Consider the following 14,418-nt stretch of genomic DNA (forward strand, 5'->3'; position numbering starts at 1 on the left):
ACAGGGGCTGTTCCCTTGGGTTTCTTTCACCTTGCTCTCGGATAAATTTGGTTGTATGCTGCAGTTGCCTGCGATGACTACAAGGTGGCACTGCTTTCAGGTAAGAGCACAAATATGCAGAAAATGTTGGGGACTTTTGCCACATTTATCGGTGGTGGGTCTCGCACATTTTTTCCAGGGGAGAGATATTGACCTGAAACACTTTTTACTGCAGAGATGCTGCAGTTCTAAAGGCTGGTCGGGCAGAAGGGCTTAGCCGTTTCATTGCCTGCCCCCCTGCAGCCCATTTATTACCAGCAGTTGTGAGTGGTGACTGCTGTTTGTAAAATATAAAAATTTCAGGACATAGAAAGTCGCAGACGGGGCTTTTGGGATGCCTGCCTATGTCTTTGTTTATTATTTATCTAATAGCTGAGTAATCTGGTCAAGATATTTCTCTTTTTTTAAACATATTGCGTTAGAATAGCTAAAGCTTGCTTAATGTATAAATATTAGCTCTGCGTTGGCCAGGAATCGAACCCGGGTCAACTGCTTGGAAGGCAGCTATGCTCACCACTATACCACCAACGCTCCGTGGCATATGATTTTTTTAAACTCTAGACATCACAAACCTGAGTTCAATTACTATATTGCACCAGTATCAGAGGTATTTTTGGTTTACAGACCAACATGAAAATCAGGAAAAAAGTTCTTGCAACTGCTAAGGAACTGGAGATTGAAACCAATGCAAAAGCTGCGCAGAAAAGGAGAAATGGAAAGCAGCAGTTCAAATCATTGAAATAAGCATATATTGGCAGCAAGGGAAAAACAGCATGGTAGAGAAAGAAAACAGCTCCACGAAATTCACAGGAGATTGATAATAGCAGGACAAAAAAAGGGAATAATAACGTTCCAAGCAGGCTCAGAAAGAAGTGCGAGGGTCCCATCTTTCTTTAATGGTCATAACTGTGCATCATTTCCTTTGAAGTGTAGGGTTGATTCTCTGACCATCTGTCTCCCTGACTTTGAGCAGAGACCGATAGTTGAGCAGTCTCTTCCCACAAAAAGCTGGCACAAGCCTGCTGTTTTCCGCTCTGGCAGCGTGGAAACGAGAGAGTGGTCCTCACAAGAAAAAAAATCAATACATGCTAGCAGAGGATGGTTTCGATCCATCAACCTCTGGGTTATGGGCCCAGCATGCTTCCGCTGCACCACTCTGCTTCCTGTTCAAAATGCTGTGGTTATGCAGATCAGGAGCCTTCAGAGGAGTGGCATGGGATCGCTGGAGCTATTCTGGCAGGGCTCTCACCTCATTTGCCTAAGAATGTCACAAGGCATGCTGGGTGCAGAAAATCTTCGCCTTCCCCTCTCACAGTCAGTCATAGGGGAAAGTCAAGGCCCTCTCAGTCACTAGCCATGTCACGCCTTTGTCAAGACAGAAGCACCCCCACCGCTCCTTCTCAGTGATCCTGCGCTACCATGCTCAGGTTTTGGCCTTACCTGGGAGCCAGAGGTGCACCCGGTGAAGCTTGCCCGGTATGAGCGTTTGGGAGCGTTCGGGACGTGAGTGGACTTAGGACTGGAAGTTCTGTCCATTCGAAGCAGCCAACCTTCCTGCTGCAGACAGGGTCTGTTCCCTTGGGTTTCTTTCACCTTGCTCTCGGATAAATTTGGTTGTATGCTGCAGTTGCCTGCGATGACTACAAGGTGGCACTGCTTTCAGGTAAGAGCACAAATATGCAGAAAATGTTGGGGACTTTTGCCACATTTATCGGTGGTGGGTCTCGCACATTTTTTCCAGGGGAGAGATATTGACCTGAAACACTATTTACTGCAGAGATGCTGCAGTTCTAAAGGCTGGTCGGGCAGAAGGGCTTAGCCGTTTCATTGCCTGCCCCCCTGCAGCCCATTTATTACCAGCAGTTGTGAGTGGTGACTGCTGTTTGTAAAATATAAAAATTTCAGGACATAGAAAGTCGTAGACGGGGCTTTTGGGATGCCTGCCTATGTCTTTGTTTATTATTTATCTAATAGCTGAGTAATCTGGTCAAGATATTTCTCTTTTTTTTTACATATTGCGTTAGAATAGCTAAAGCTTGCTTAATGTATAAATATTAGCTCTGCGTTGGCCGGGAATCGAACCCGGGTCAACTGCTTGGAAGGCAGCTATGCTCACCACTATACCACCAACGCTCCATGGCATATGTTCTTTTTAAACTCTAGACATCACAACCCTGAGTTCAATTACTATATTGCACCAGTATCAGAGGTATTTTTGGTTTACAGACCAACATGAAAATCAGGAAAAAAGTTCTTGCAACTGCTAATGAACTGGAGATTGAAACCAATGCAAAAGCTGCGCAGAAAAGGAGAAATGGAAAGCAGCAGTTCAAATCATTGAAATAAGCATATATTGGCAGCAAGGGAAAAACAGCAGGGTAGAGAAAGAAAACAGCTCCACGAAATTCACAGGAGATTGATAATAGCAGGACAAAAAAAGGGAATAATAACGTTCCAAGCAGGCTCAGAAAGAAGTGCGAGGGTCCCATCTTTCGTTAATGGTCATAACTGTGCATCATTTCCTTTGAAGTGTAGGGTTGATTCTCTGACCATCTGTCTCCCTGACTTTGAGCAGAGACCGATAGTTGAGCAGTCTCTTCCCACAAAAAGCTGGCACAAGCCTGCTGTTTTCCGCTCTGGCAGCGTGGAAACGATAGAGTGGTCCTCACAAGAAAAAAAATCTATCCATGCTAGCAGAGGATGGTTTCGATCCATCGACCTCTGGGTTATGGCCCCAGCACGCTTCCGCTGCGCCACTCTGCTTCCTGCTCAAAATGCTGTGGTTATGCAGATCAGGAGCCTTCAGAGGAGTGGCATGGGATCGCTGGAGCTATTCTGGCAGGGCTCTCACCTCATTTGCCTAAGAATGTCACAAGGCATGCTGGGTGCAGAAAATCTTCGCCTTCCCCTCTCACAGTCAGTCATAGGTGAAAGTCAAGGCCCTCTCAGTCACTAGCCATGTCACGCCTTTGTCAAGACAGAAGCACGCCCACCCGCTCCTTCTCTGTGATCCTGCGCTACCATGCTCAGGTTTTGGCCTTACCTGGGAGCCAGAGGTGCACCCGGTGAGGGCTTGCCCGGTATGAGCGTTCGGGACGTGAGTGGACTTAGGACTGGAAGTTCTGTCCATTCGAAGCAGCCAACCTTCCTGCTGCAGACAGGGGCTGTTCCCTTGGGTTTCTTTCACCTTGCTCTCGGATAAATTTGGTTGTATGCTGCAGTTGCCTGCGATGACTACAAGGTGGCGCTGCTTTCAGGTAAGAGCACAAATATGCAGAAAATGTTGGGGACTTTTGCCACATTTATCGGTGGTGGGTCTCGCACATTTTTTCCAGGGGAGAGATATTGACCTGAAACACTTTTTACTGCAGAGATGCTGCAGTTCTAAAGGCTGGTCGGGCAGAAGGGCTTAGCCGTTTCATTGCCTGCCCCCCTGCAGCCCATTTATTACCAGCAGTTGTGAGGGGTGACTGCTGTTTGTAAAATATAAAAATTTCAGGACATAGAAAGTCACAGACGGGGCTTTTAGGATGCCTGCCTATGTCTTTGTTTATTATTTATCTAATAGCTGAGTAATCTGGTCAAGATATTTCTCTTTTTTTTAACATATTGCGTTAGAATAGCTACAGCTTGCTTAATGTATAAATATTAGCACTGCGTTGGCCAGGAATCGAACCCGGGTCAACTGCTTGGAAGGCAGCTATGCTCACCACTATACCACCAACGCTCCGTGGCATATGTTTTTTTTAAACTCTAGACATCACAACCCTGAGTTCAATGACTATATTGCACCAGTATCAGAGGTATTTTTGGTTTACAGACCAACATGAAAATCAGGAAAAAAGTTCTTGCAACTGCTAAGGAACTGGAGATTGAAACCAATGCAAAAGCTGCGCAGAAAAGGAGAAAGGGAAAGCAGCAGTTCAAATCATTGAAATAAGCATATATTGGCAGCAAGGGAAAAACAGCAGGGTAGAGAAAGAAAACAGCTCCACGAAATTCACAGGAGATTGATAATAGCAGGACAAAAAAAGGGAATAATAACGTTCCAAGCAGGCTCAGAAAGAAGTGCGAGGGTCCCATCTTTCTTTAATGGTCATAACTGTGCATCATTTCCTTTGAAGTGTAGGGTTGATTCTCTGACCATCTGTCTCCCTGACTTTGAGCAGAGACCGATAGTTGAGCAGTCTCTTCCCACAAAAAGCTGGCACAAGCCTGCTGTTTTCCGCTCTGGCAGCGTGGAAACGAGAGAGTGGTCCTCACAAGAAAAAAAATCAATCCATGCTAGCAGAGGATGGTTTCGATCCATCGACCTCTGGGTTACGGGCCCAGCACGCTTACGCTGCGCCACTCTGCTTCCTGCTCAAAATGCTGTGGTTATGCAGATCAGGAGCCTTCAGAGGAGTGGCATGGGATCGCTGGAGCTATTCTGGCAGGGCTCTCACCTCATTTGCCTAAGAATGTCACAAGGCATGCTGGGTGCAGAAAATCTTCGCCTTCCCCTCTCACAGTCAGTCATAGGGGAAAGTCAAGGCCCTCTCAGTCACTAGCCATGTCACGCCTTTGTCAAGACAGAAGCACCCCCACCCGATCCTTCTCTGTGATCCTGCGCTACCATGCTCAGGTTTTGGCCTTACCTGGGAGCCAGAGGTGCACCCGGAGAGGGCTTGCCCGGTATGAGCATTCGGGACGTGAGTGGACTTAGGACTGGAAGTTCTGTCCATTCGAAGCAGCCAACCTTCCTGCTGCAGACAGGGGCTGTTCCCTTGGGTTTCTTTCACCTTGCTCTCGGATAAATTTGGTTGTATGCTGCAGTTGCCTGCGATGACTACAAGGTGGCACTGCTTTCAGGTAAGAGCACAAATATGCAGAAAATGTTGGGGACTTTTGCCACATTTATCGGTGGTGGGTCTCGCACATTTTTTCCAGGGGAGAGATATTGACCTGAAACACTTTTTACTGCAGAGATGCTGCAGTTCTAAAGGCTGGTCGGGCAGAAGGGCTTAGCCGTTTCATTGCCTGCCCCCCTGCAGCCCATTTATTACCAGCAGTTGTGAGTGGTGACTGCTGTTTGTAAAATATAAAAATTTCAGGACATAGAAAGTCGCAGACGGGGCTTTTGGGATGCCTGCCTATGTCTTTGTTTATTATTTATCTAATAGCTGAGTAATCTGGTCAAGATATTTCTCTTTTTTTTAACATATTGCGTTAGAATAGCTAAAGCTTGCTTAATGTATAAATATTAGCTCTGCGTTGGCCGGGAATCGAACCCGGGTCAACTGCTTGGAAGGCAGCTATGCTCACCACTATACCACCAACGCTCCGTGGCATATGTTTTTTTTAAACTCTAGACATCACAACCCTGAGTTCAATTACTATATTGCACCAGTATCAGAGGTATTTTTGGTTTACAGACCAACATGAAAATCAGGAAAAAAGTTCTTGCAACTGCTAAGGAACTGGAGATTGAAACCAATGCAAAAGCTGCGCAGAAAAGGAGAAATGGAAAGCAGCAGTTCAAATCATTGAAATAAGCATATATTGGCAGCAAGGGAAAAACAGCAGGGTAGAGAAAGAAAACAGCTCCACGAAATTCACGGGAGATTGATAATAGCAGGACAAAAAAAGGGAATAATAACGTTCCAAGCAGGCTCAGAAAGAAGTGCGAGGGTCCCATCTTTCTTTAATGGTCATAACTGTGCATCATTTCCTTTGAAGTGTAGGGTTGATTCTCTGACCATCTGTCTCCCTGACTTTGAGCAGAGACCGATAGTTGAGCAGTCTCTTCCCACAAAAAGCTGGCACAAGCCTGCTGTTTTCCGCTCTGGCAGCGTGGAAACGAGAGAGTGGTCCTCACAAGAAAAAAAATCAATCCATGCTAGCAGAGGATGGTTTCGATCCATTGACTTCTGGGTTATGGGCCCAGCATGCTTCCGCTGCACCACTCTGCTTCCTGTTCAAAATGCTGTGGTTATGCAGATCAGGAGCCTTCAGAGGAGTGGCATGGGATCGCTGGAGCTATTCTGGCAGGGCTCTCACCTCATTTGCCTAAGAATGTCACAAGGCATGCTGGGTGCAGAAAATCTTCGCCTTCCCCTCTCACAGTCAGTCATAGGGGAAAGTCAAGGCCCTCTCAGTCACTAGCCATGTCACGCCTTTGTCAAGACAGAAGCACCCCCACCGCTCCTTCTCTGTGATCCTGCGCTACCATGCTCAGGTTTTGGCCTTACCTGGGAGCCAGAGGTGCACCCGGTGAAGCTTGCCCGGTATGAGCGTTTGGGAGCGTTCGGGACGTGAGTGGACTTAGGACTGGAAGTTCTGTCCATTCGAAGCAGCCAACCTTCCTGCTGCAGACAGGGTCTGTTCCCTTGGGTTTCTTTCACCTTGCTCTCGGATAAATTTGGTTGTATGCTGCAGTTGCCTGCGATGACTACAAGGTGGCACTGCTTTCAGGTAAGAGCACAAATATGCAGAAAATGTTGGGGACTTTTGCCACATTTATCGGTGGTGGGTCTCGCACATTTTTTCCAGGGGAGAGATATTGACCTGAAACACTATTTACTGCAGAGATGCTGCAGTTCTAAAGGCTGGTCGGGCAGAAGGGCTTAGCCGTTTCATTGCCTGCCCCCCTGCAGCCCATTTATTACCAGCAGTTGTGAGTGGTGACTGCTGTTTGTAAAATATAAAAATTTCAGGACATAGAAAGTCGCAGACGGGGCTTTTGGGATGCCTGCCTATGTCTTTGTTTATTATTTATCTAATAGCTGAGTAATCTGGTCAAGATATTTCTCTTTTTTTTAACATATTGCGTTAGAATAGCTAAAGCTTGCTTAATGTATAAATATTAGCTCTGCGTTGGCCGGGAATCGAACCCGGGTCAACTGCTTGGAAGGCAGCTATGCTCACCACTATACCACCAACGCTCCGTGGCATATGTTTTTTTTAAACTCTAGACATCACAACCCTGAGTTCAATTACTATATTGCACCAGTATCAGAGGTATTTTTGGTTTACAGACCAACATGAAAATCAGGAAAAAAGTTCTTGCAACTGCTAATGAACTGGAGATTGAAACCAATGCAAAAGCTGCGCAGAAAAGGAGAAATGGAAAGCAGCAGTTCAAATCATTGAAATAAGCATATATTGGCAGCAAGGGAAAAACAGAAGGGTAGAGAAAGAAAACAGCTCCACGAAATTCACAGGAGATTGATAATAGCAGGACAAAAAAAGGGAATAATAACATTCCAAGCAGGCTCAGAAAGAAGTGCGAATGTCCCATCTTTTGTTAATGGTCATAACTGTGCATCATTTCCTTTGAAGTGTAGGGTTGATTCTCTGACCATCTGTCTCCCTGACTTTGAGCAGAGACCGATAGTTGAGCAGTCTCTTCCCACAAAAAGCTGGCACAAGCCTGCTGTTTTCCGCTCTGGCAGCGTGGAAACGAGAGAGTGGTCCTCACAAGAAAAAAAATCAATCCATGCTAGCAGAGGATGGTTTCGATCCATCAACCTCTGGGTTATGGTCCCAGCACGCTTCCGCTGCGCCACTCTGCTTCCTGCTCAAAATGCTGTGGTTATGCAGATCAGGAGCCTTCAGAGGAGTGGCATGGGATCGCTGGAGCTATTCTGGCAGGGCTCTCACCTCATTTGCCTAAGAATGTCACAAGGCATGCTGGGTGCAGAAAATCTTCGCCTTCCCCTCTCACAGTCAGTCATAGGGGAAAGTCAAGGCCCTCTCAGTCACTAGCCATGTCACGCCTTTGTCAAGACAGAAGCACCCCCACCCGCTCCTTCTCTGTGATCCTACGCTACCATGCTCAGGTTTTGGCCTTACCTGGGAGCCAGAGGTGCACCCGGTGAGGGCTTGCCCGGTATGAGCGTTTGAGAGCGTTTGGGACGTGAGTGGACTTAGGACTGGAAGTTCTGTCCATTCGAAGCAGCCAACCTTCCTGCTGCAGACAGGGGCTGTTCCCTTGGGTTTCTTTCACCTTGCTCTCCGATAAATTTGGTTGTATGCTGCAGTTGCCTGCAATGACTACAAGGTGGCGCTGCTTTCAGGTAAGAGCACAAATATGCAGAAAATGTTGGGGACTTTTGCCACATTTATCGGTGGTGGGTCTCGCACATTTTTTCCAGGGGAGAGATATTGACCTGAAACACTTTTTACTGCAGAGATGCTGCAGTTCTAAAGGCTGGTCGGGCAGAAGGGCTTAGCCGTTTCATTGCCTGCCCCCCTGCAGCCCATTTATTACCAGCAGTTGTGAGTGGTGACTGCTGTTTGTAAAATATAAAAATTTCAGGACATAGAAAGTCGCAGACGGGGCTTTTGGGATGCCTGCCTATGTCTTTGTTTATTATTTATCTAATAGCTGAGTAATCTGGTCAAGATCTTTCTCTTTTTTTTAACATATTGCGTTAGAATAGCTACAGCTTGCTTAATGTATAAATATTAGCACTGCGTTGGCCGGGAATCGAACCCAGGTCAACTGCTTGGAAGGCAGCTATGCTCACCACTATACCACCAACGCTCCGTGGCATATGTTTTTTTTAAACTCTAGACATCACAACCCTGAGTTCAATGACTATATTGCACCAGTATCAGAGGTATTTTTGGTTTACAGACCAACATGAAAATCAGGAAAAAAGTTCTTGCAACTGCTAAGGAACTGGAGATTGAAACCAATGCAAAAGCTGCGCAGAAAAGGAGAAAGGGAAAGCAGCAGTTCAAATCATTGAAATAAGCATATATTGGCAGCAAGGGAAAAACAGCAGGGTAGAGAAAGAAAACAGCTCCACGAAATTCACAGGAGATTGATAATAGCAGGACAAAAAAAGGGAATAATAACGTTCCAAGCAGCCTCAGAAAGAAGTGCGAGGGTCCCATCTTTCGTTAATGGTCATAACTGTGCATCATTTCCTTTGAAGTGTAGGGTTGATTCTCTGACCATCTGTCTCCCTGACTTTGAGCAGAGACCGATAGTTGAGCAGTCTCTTCCCACAAAAAGCTGGCACAAGCCTGCTGTTTTCCGCTCTGGCAGCGTGGAAACGAGAGAGTGGTCCTCACAAGAAAAAAAAATCAATCCATGCTAGCAGAGGATGGTTTCGATCCATCGACCTCTGGGTTATGGGCCCAGCACGCTTCCGCTGCGCCACTCTGCTTCCTGCCCAAAATGCTGTGGTTATGCAGATCAGGAGCCTTCAGAGGAGTGGCATGGGATCGCTGGAGCTATTCTGGCAGGGCTCTCACCTCATTTGCCTAAGAATGTCACAAGGCATGCTGGGTGCAGAAAATCTTCGCCTTCCCCTCTCACAGTCAGTCATAGTGGAAAGTCAAGGCCCTCTCAGTCACTAGCCATGTCACGCCTTTGTCAAGACAGAAGCACCCCCACCCGCTCCTTCTCTGTGATCCTGCGCTACCATGCTCAGGTTTTGGCCTTACCTGGGAGCCAGAGGTGCACCCGGTGAGGGCTTGCCCGGTATGAGCGTTCGGGACGTGAGTGGACTTAGGACTGGAAGTTCTGTCCATTCGAAGCAGCCAACCTTCCTGCTGCAGACAGGGGCTGTTCCCTTGGGTTTCTTTCACCTTGCTCTCGGATAAATTTGGTTGTATGCTGCAGTTGCCTGCGATGACTACAAGGTGGCGCTGCTTTCAGGTAAGAGCACAAATATGCAGAAAATGTTGGGGACTTTTGCCACATTTATCGGTGGTGGGTCTCGCACATTTTTTCCAGGGGAGAGATGTTGACCTGAAACACTTTTTACTGCAGAGATGCTGCAGTTCTAAAGGCTGGTCGGGCAGAAGGGCTTAGCCGTTTCATTGCCTGCCCCCCTGCAGCCCATTTATTACCAGCAGTTGTGAGTGGTGACTGCTGTTTGTAAAATATAAAAATTTCAGGATATAGAAAGTCGCAGACGGGACTTTTGGGATGCCTGCCTATGTCTTTGTTTATTATTTATCTAATAGCTGAGTAATCTGGTCAAGATATTTCTCTTTTTTTTAACATATTGCGTTAGAATAGCTACAGCTTGCTTAATGTATAAATATTAGCACTGCGTTGGCCGGGAATCAAACCCAAGTCAACTGCTTGGAAGGCAGCTATGCTCACCACTATACCACCAACGCTCCATGGCATATGTTTTTTTTAAACTCTAGACATCACAACCCTGAGTTCAATGACTATATTGCACCAGTATCAGAGGTATTTTTGGTTTACAGACCAACATGAAAATCAGGAAAAAAGTTCTTGCAACTGCTAAGGAACTGGAGATTGAAACCAATGCAAAAGCTGCGCAGAAAAGGAGAAAGGGAAAGCAGCAGTTCAAATCATTGAAATAAGCATATATTGGCAGCAAGGGAAAAACAGCAGGGTAGAGAAAGAAAACAGCTCCACGAAATTCACAGGAGATTGATAATAGCAGGACAAAAAAAGGGAATAATAACGTTCCAAGCAGGCTCAGAAAGAAGTGCGAGGGTCCCATCTTTCTTTAATGGTCATAACTGTGCATCATTTCCTTTGAAGTGTAGGGTTGATTCTCTGATCATCTGTCTCCCTGACTTTGAGCAGAGACCGATAGTTGAGCAGTCTCTTCCCACAAAAAGCTGGCACAAGCCTGCTGTTTTCCGCTCTGGCAGCGTGGAAAAAGAGAGTGGTCCTCACAAGAAAAAAATTCAATCCATGCTAGTAGAGGATGGTTTCGATCCATCGACCTCTGGGTTATGGGCCCAGCACGCTTCCGCTGCACCACTCTGCTTCCTGCTCAAAATGCTGTGGTTATGCAGATCAGGAGCCTTCAGAGGAGTGGCATGGGATCGCTGGAGCTATTCTGGCAGGGCTCTCACCTCATTTGCCTAAGAATGTCACAAGGCATGCTGGGTGCAGAAAATCTTCGCCTTCCCCTCTCACAGTCAGTCATAGGGGAAAGTCAAGGCCCTCTCAGTCACTAGCCATGTCACGCCTTTGTCAAGACAGAAGCACCCCCACCCGCTCCTTCTCTGTGATCCTGCGCTACCATGCTCAGGTTTTGGCCTTACCTGGGAGCCAGAGGTGCAACCGGTGAGGGCTTGCCCGGTATGAGCGTTTGGGAGCGTTCGGGACGTGAGTGGACTTAGGATTGGAAGTTCTGTCCATTCGAAGCAGCCATCCTTCCTGCTGCAGACAGGGGCTGTTCCCTTGGGTTTCTTTCACCTTGCTCTCGGATAAATTTGGTTGTATGCTGCAGTTGTCTGCGATGACTACAAGGTGGCACTGCTTTCAGGTAAGAGCACAAATATGCAGAAAATGTTGGGGACTTTTGCCACATTTATCGGTGGTGGGTCTCGCACATTTTTTCCAGGGGAGAGATATTGACCTGAAACACTTTTTACTGCAGAGATGCTGCAGTTCTAAAGGCTGGTCGGGCAGAAGGGCTTAGCCGTTTCATTGCCTGCCCCCCTGCAGCCCATTTATTACCAGCAGTTGTGAGTGGTGACTGCTGTTTGTAAAATATAAAAATTTCAGGACATAGAAAGTCGCAGACGGGGCTTTTGGGATGCCTGCCTATGTCTTTGTTTATTATTTATCTAATAGCTGAGTAATCTGGTCAAGATATTTCTCTTTTTTTTAACATATTGCGTTAGAATAGCTAAAGCTTGCTTAATGTATAAATATTAGCTCTGCGTTGGCCGGGAATCGAACCCGGGTCAACTGCTTGGAAGGCAGCTATGCTCACCACTATACCACCAACGCTCCGTGGCATATGTTTTTTTTTAAACTCTAGACATCACAACCCTGAGTTCAATTACTATATTGCACCAGTATCAGAGGTATTTTTGGTTTACAGACCAACATGAAAATCAGGAAAAACGTTCTTGCAACTGCTAATGAACTGGAGATTGAAACCAATGCAAAAGCTGCGCAGAAAAGGAGAAATGGAAAGCAGCAGTTCAAATCATTGAAATAAGCATATATTGGCAGCAAGGGAAAAACAGCAGGGTAGAGAAAGAAAACAGCTCCACGAAATTCACAGGAGATTGATAATAGCAGGACAAAAAAAGGGAATAATAACGTTCCAAGCAGGCTCAGAAAGAAGTGCGAATGTCCCATCTTTTGTTAATGGTCATAACTGTGCATCATTTCCTTTGAAGTGTAGGGTTGATTCTCTGACCATCTGTCTCCCTGACTTTGAGCAGAGACCGATAGTTGAGCAGTCTCTTCCCACAAAAAGCTGGCACAAGCCTGCTGTTTTCCGCTCTGGCAGCGTGGAAACGAGAGAGTGGTCCTCACAAGAAAAAAAATCAATACATGCTAGCAGAGGATGGTTTCGATCCATCAACCTCTGGGTTATGGTCCCAGCACGCTTCCGCTGCGCCACTCTGCTTCCTGCTCAAAATGCTGTGGTTATGCAGATCAGGAGCCTTCAGAGGAGTGGCATGGGATCGCTGGAGCTATTCTGGCAGGGCTCTCACCTCATTTGCCTAAGAATGTCACAAGGCATGCTGGGTGCAGAAAATCTTCGCCTTCCCCTCTCACAGTCAGTCATAGGGGAAAGTCAAGGCCCTCTCAGTCACTAGCCATGTCACGCCTTTGTCAAGACAGAAGCACCCCCACCCGCTCCTTCTCTGTGATCCTGCGCTACCATGCTCAGGTTTTGGCCTTACCTGGGAGCCAGAGGTGCACCCGGTGAGGGCTTGCCCGGTATGAGCGTTTGAGAGCGTTTGGGACGTGAGTGGACTTAGGACTGGAAGTTCTGTCCATTCGAAGCAGCCAACCTTCCTGCTGCAGACAGGGGCTGTTCCCTTGGGTTTCTTTCACCTTGCTCTCGGATAAATTTGGTTGTATGCTGCAGTTGCCTGCGATGACTACAAGGTGGCACTGCTTTCAGGTAAGAGCACAAATATGCAGAAAATGTTGGGGACTTTTGCCACATTTATCGGTGGTGGGTCTCGCACATTTTTTCCAGGGGAGAGATATTGACCTGAAACACTATTTACTGCAGAGATGCTGCAGTTCTAAAGGCTGGTCGGGCAGAAGGGCTTAGCCGTTTCATTGCCTGCCCCCCTGCAGCCCATTTATTACCAGCAGTTGTGAGTGGTGACTGCTGTTTGTAAAATATAAAAATTTCAGGACATAGAAAGTCGCAGACGGGGCTTTTGGGATGCCTGCCTATGTCTTTGTTTATTATTTATCTAATAGCTGAGTAATCTGGTCAAGATATTTCTCTTTTTTTTTACATATTGCGTTAGAATAGCTAAAGCTTACTTAATGTATAAATATTAGCTCTGCGTTGGCCGGGAATCGAACCCGGGTCAACTGCTTGGAAGGCAGCTATGCTCACCACTATACCACCAACGCTCCATGGCATATGTTCTTTTTAAACTCTAGACATCACAACCCTGAGTTCAATTACTATATTGCACCAGTATCAGAGGTATTTTTGGTTTACAGACCAACATGAAAATCAGGAAAAAAGTTCTTGCAACTGCTAATGAACTGGAGATTGAAACCAATGCAAAAGCTGCGCAGAAAAGGAGAAATGGAAAGCAGCAGTTCAAATCATTGAAATAAGCATATATTGGCAGCAAGGGAAAAACAGCAGGGTAGAGAAAGAAAACAGCTCCACGAAATTCACAGGAGATTGATAATAGCAGGACAAAAAAAGGGAATAATAACGTTCCAAGCAGGCTCAGAAAGAAGTGCGAGGGTCCCATCTTTCGTTAATGGTCATAACTGTGCATCATTTCCTTTGAAGTGTAGGGTTGATTCTCTGACCATCTGTCTCCCTGACTTTGAGCAGAGACCGATAGTTGAGCAGTCTCTTCCCACAAAAAGCTGGCACAAGCCTGCTGTTTTCCGCTCTGGCAGCGTGGAAACGATAGAGTGGTCCTCACAAGAAAAAAAATCTATCCATGCTAGCAGAGGATGGTTTCGATCCATCGACCTCTGGGTTATGGCCCCAGCACGCTTCCGCTGCGCCACTCTGCTTCCTGCTCAAAATGCTGTGGTTATGCAGATCAGGAGCCTTCAGAGGAGTGGCATGGGATCGCTGGAGCTATTCTGGCAGGGCTCTCACCTCATTTGCCTAAGAATGTCACAAGGCATGCTGGGTGCAGAAAATCTTCGCCTTCCCCTCTCACAGTCAGTCATAGGTGAAAGTCAAGGCCCTCTCAGTCACTAGCCATGTCACGCCTTTGTCAAGACAGAAGCACGCCCACCCGCTCCTTCTCTGTGATCCTGCGCTACCATGCTCAGGTTTTGGCCTTACCTGGGAGCCAGAGGTGCACCCGGTGAGGGCTTGCCCGGTATGAGCGTTCGGGACGTGAGTGGACTTAGGACTGGAAGTTCTGTCCATTCGAAGCAGCCAACCTTCCTGCTGCAGACAGGGGCTGTTCCCTTGGGTTTCT

General features: G+C 46.8%; 6 non-coding genes across 6 annotated transcripts; all 6 read right to left on the bottom strand.

Moving 5' to 3' along the window:
* Positions 1-2,100: 2,100 nt before the first annotated feature.
* On the bottom strand, positions 2,101-2,172 carry TRNAG-UCC (transfer RNA glycine (anticodon UCC)). Its single transcript has one exon. It is a non-coding gene; the product is annotated as a tRNA-Gly (tRNA).
* A 3,116-nt stretch (positions 2,173-5,288) lies between these two features.
* Positions 5,289-5,360, bottom strand: TRNAG-UCC (transfer RNA glycine (anticodon UCC)). The gene has a single exon. It is a non-coding gene; the product is annotated as a tRNA-Gly (tRNA).
* A 1,530-nt stretch (positions 5,361-6,890) lies between these two features.
* TRNAG-UCC (transfer RNA glycine (anticodon UCC)) lies at positions 6,891-6,962 on the bottom strand. Its single transcript has one exon. It is a non-coding gene; the product is annotated as a tRNA-Gly (tRNA).
* Positions 6,963-8,494: 1,532 nt separating this feature from the next.
* On the bottom strand, positions 8,495-8,566 carry TRNAG-UCC (transfer RNA glycine (anticodon UCC)). The gene has a single exon. It is a non-coding gene; the product is annotated as a tRNA-Gly (tRNA).
* A 3,126-nt stretch (positions 8,567-11,692) lies between these two features.
* TRNAG-UCC (transfer RNA glycine (anticodon UCC)) lies at positions 11,693-11,764 on the bottom strand. Its single transcript has one exon. It is a non-coding gene; the product is annotated as a tRNA-Gly (tRNA).
* Positions 11,765-13,297: 1,533 nt separating this feature from the next.
* Positions 13,298-13,369, bottom strand: TRNAG-UCC (transfer RNA glycine (anticodon UCC)). The gene has a single exon. It is a non-coding gene; the product is annotated as a tRNA-Gly (tRNA).
* Positions 13,370-14,418: the final 1,049 nt, after the last annotated feature.

The sequence above is a fragment of the Pleurodeles waltl genome, unplaced genomic scaffold, assembly GCF_031143425.1.
Source record: "Pleurodeles waltl isolate 20211129_DDA unplaced genomic scaffold, aPleWal1.hap1.20221129 scaffold_69, whole genome shotgun sequence".
NCBI classification, from domain to species: Eukaryota; Metazoa; Chordata; class Amphibia; order Caudata; family Salamandridae; genus Pleurodeles; species Pleurodeles waltl.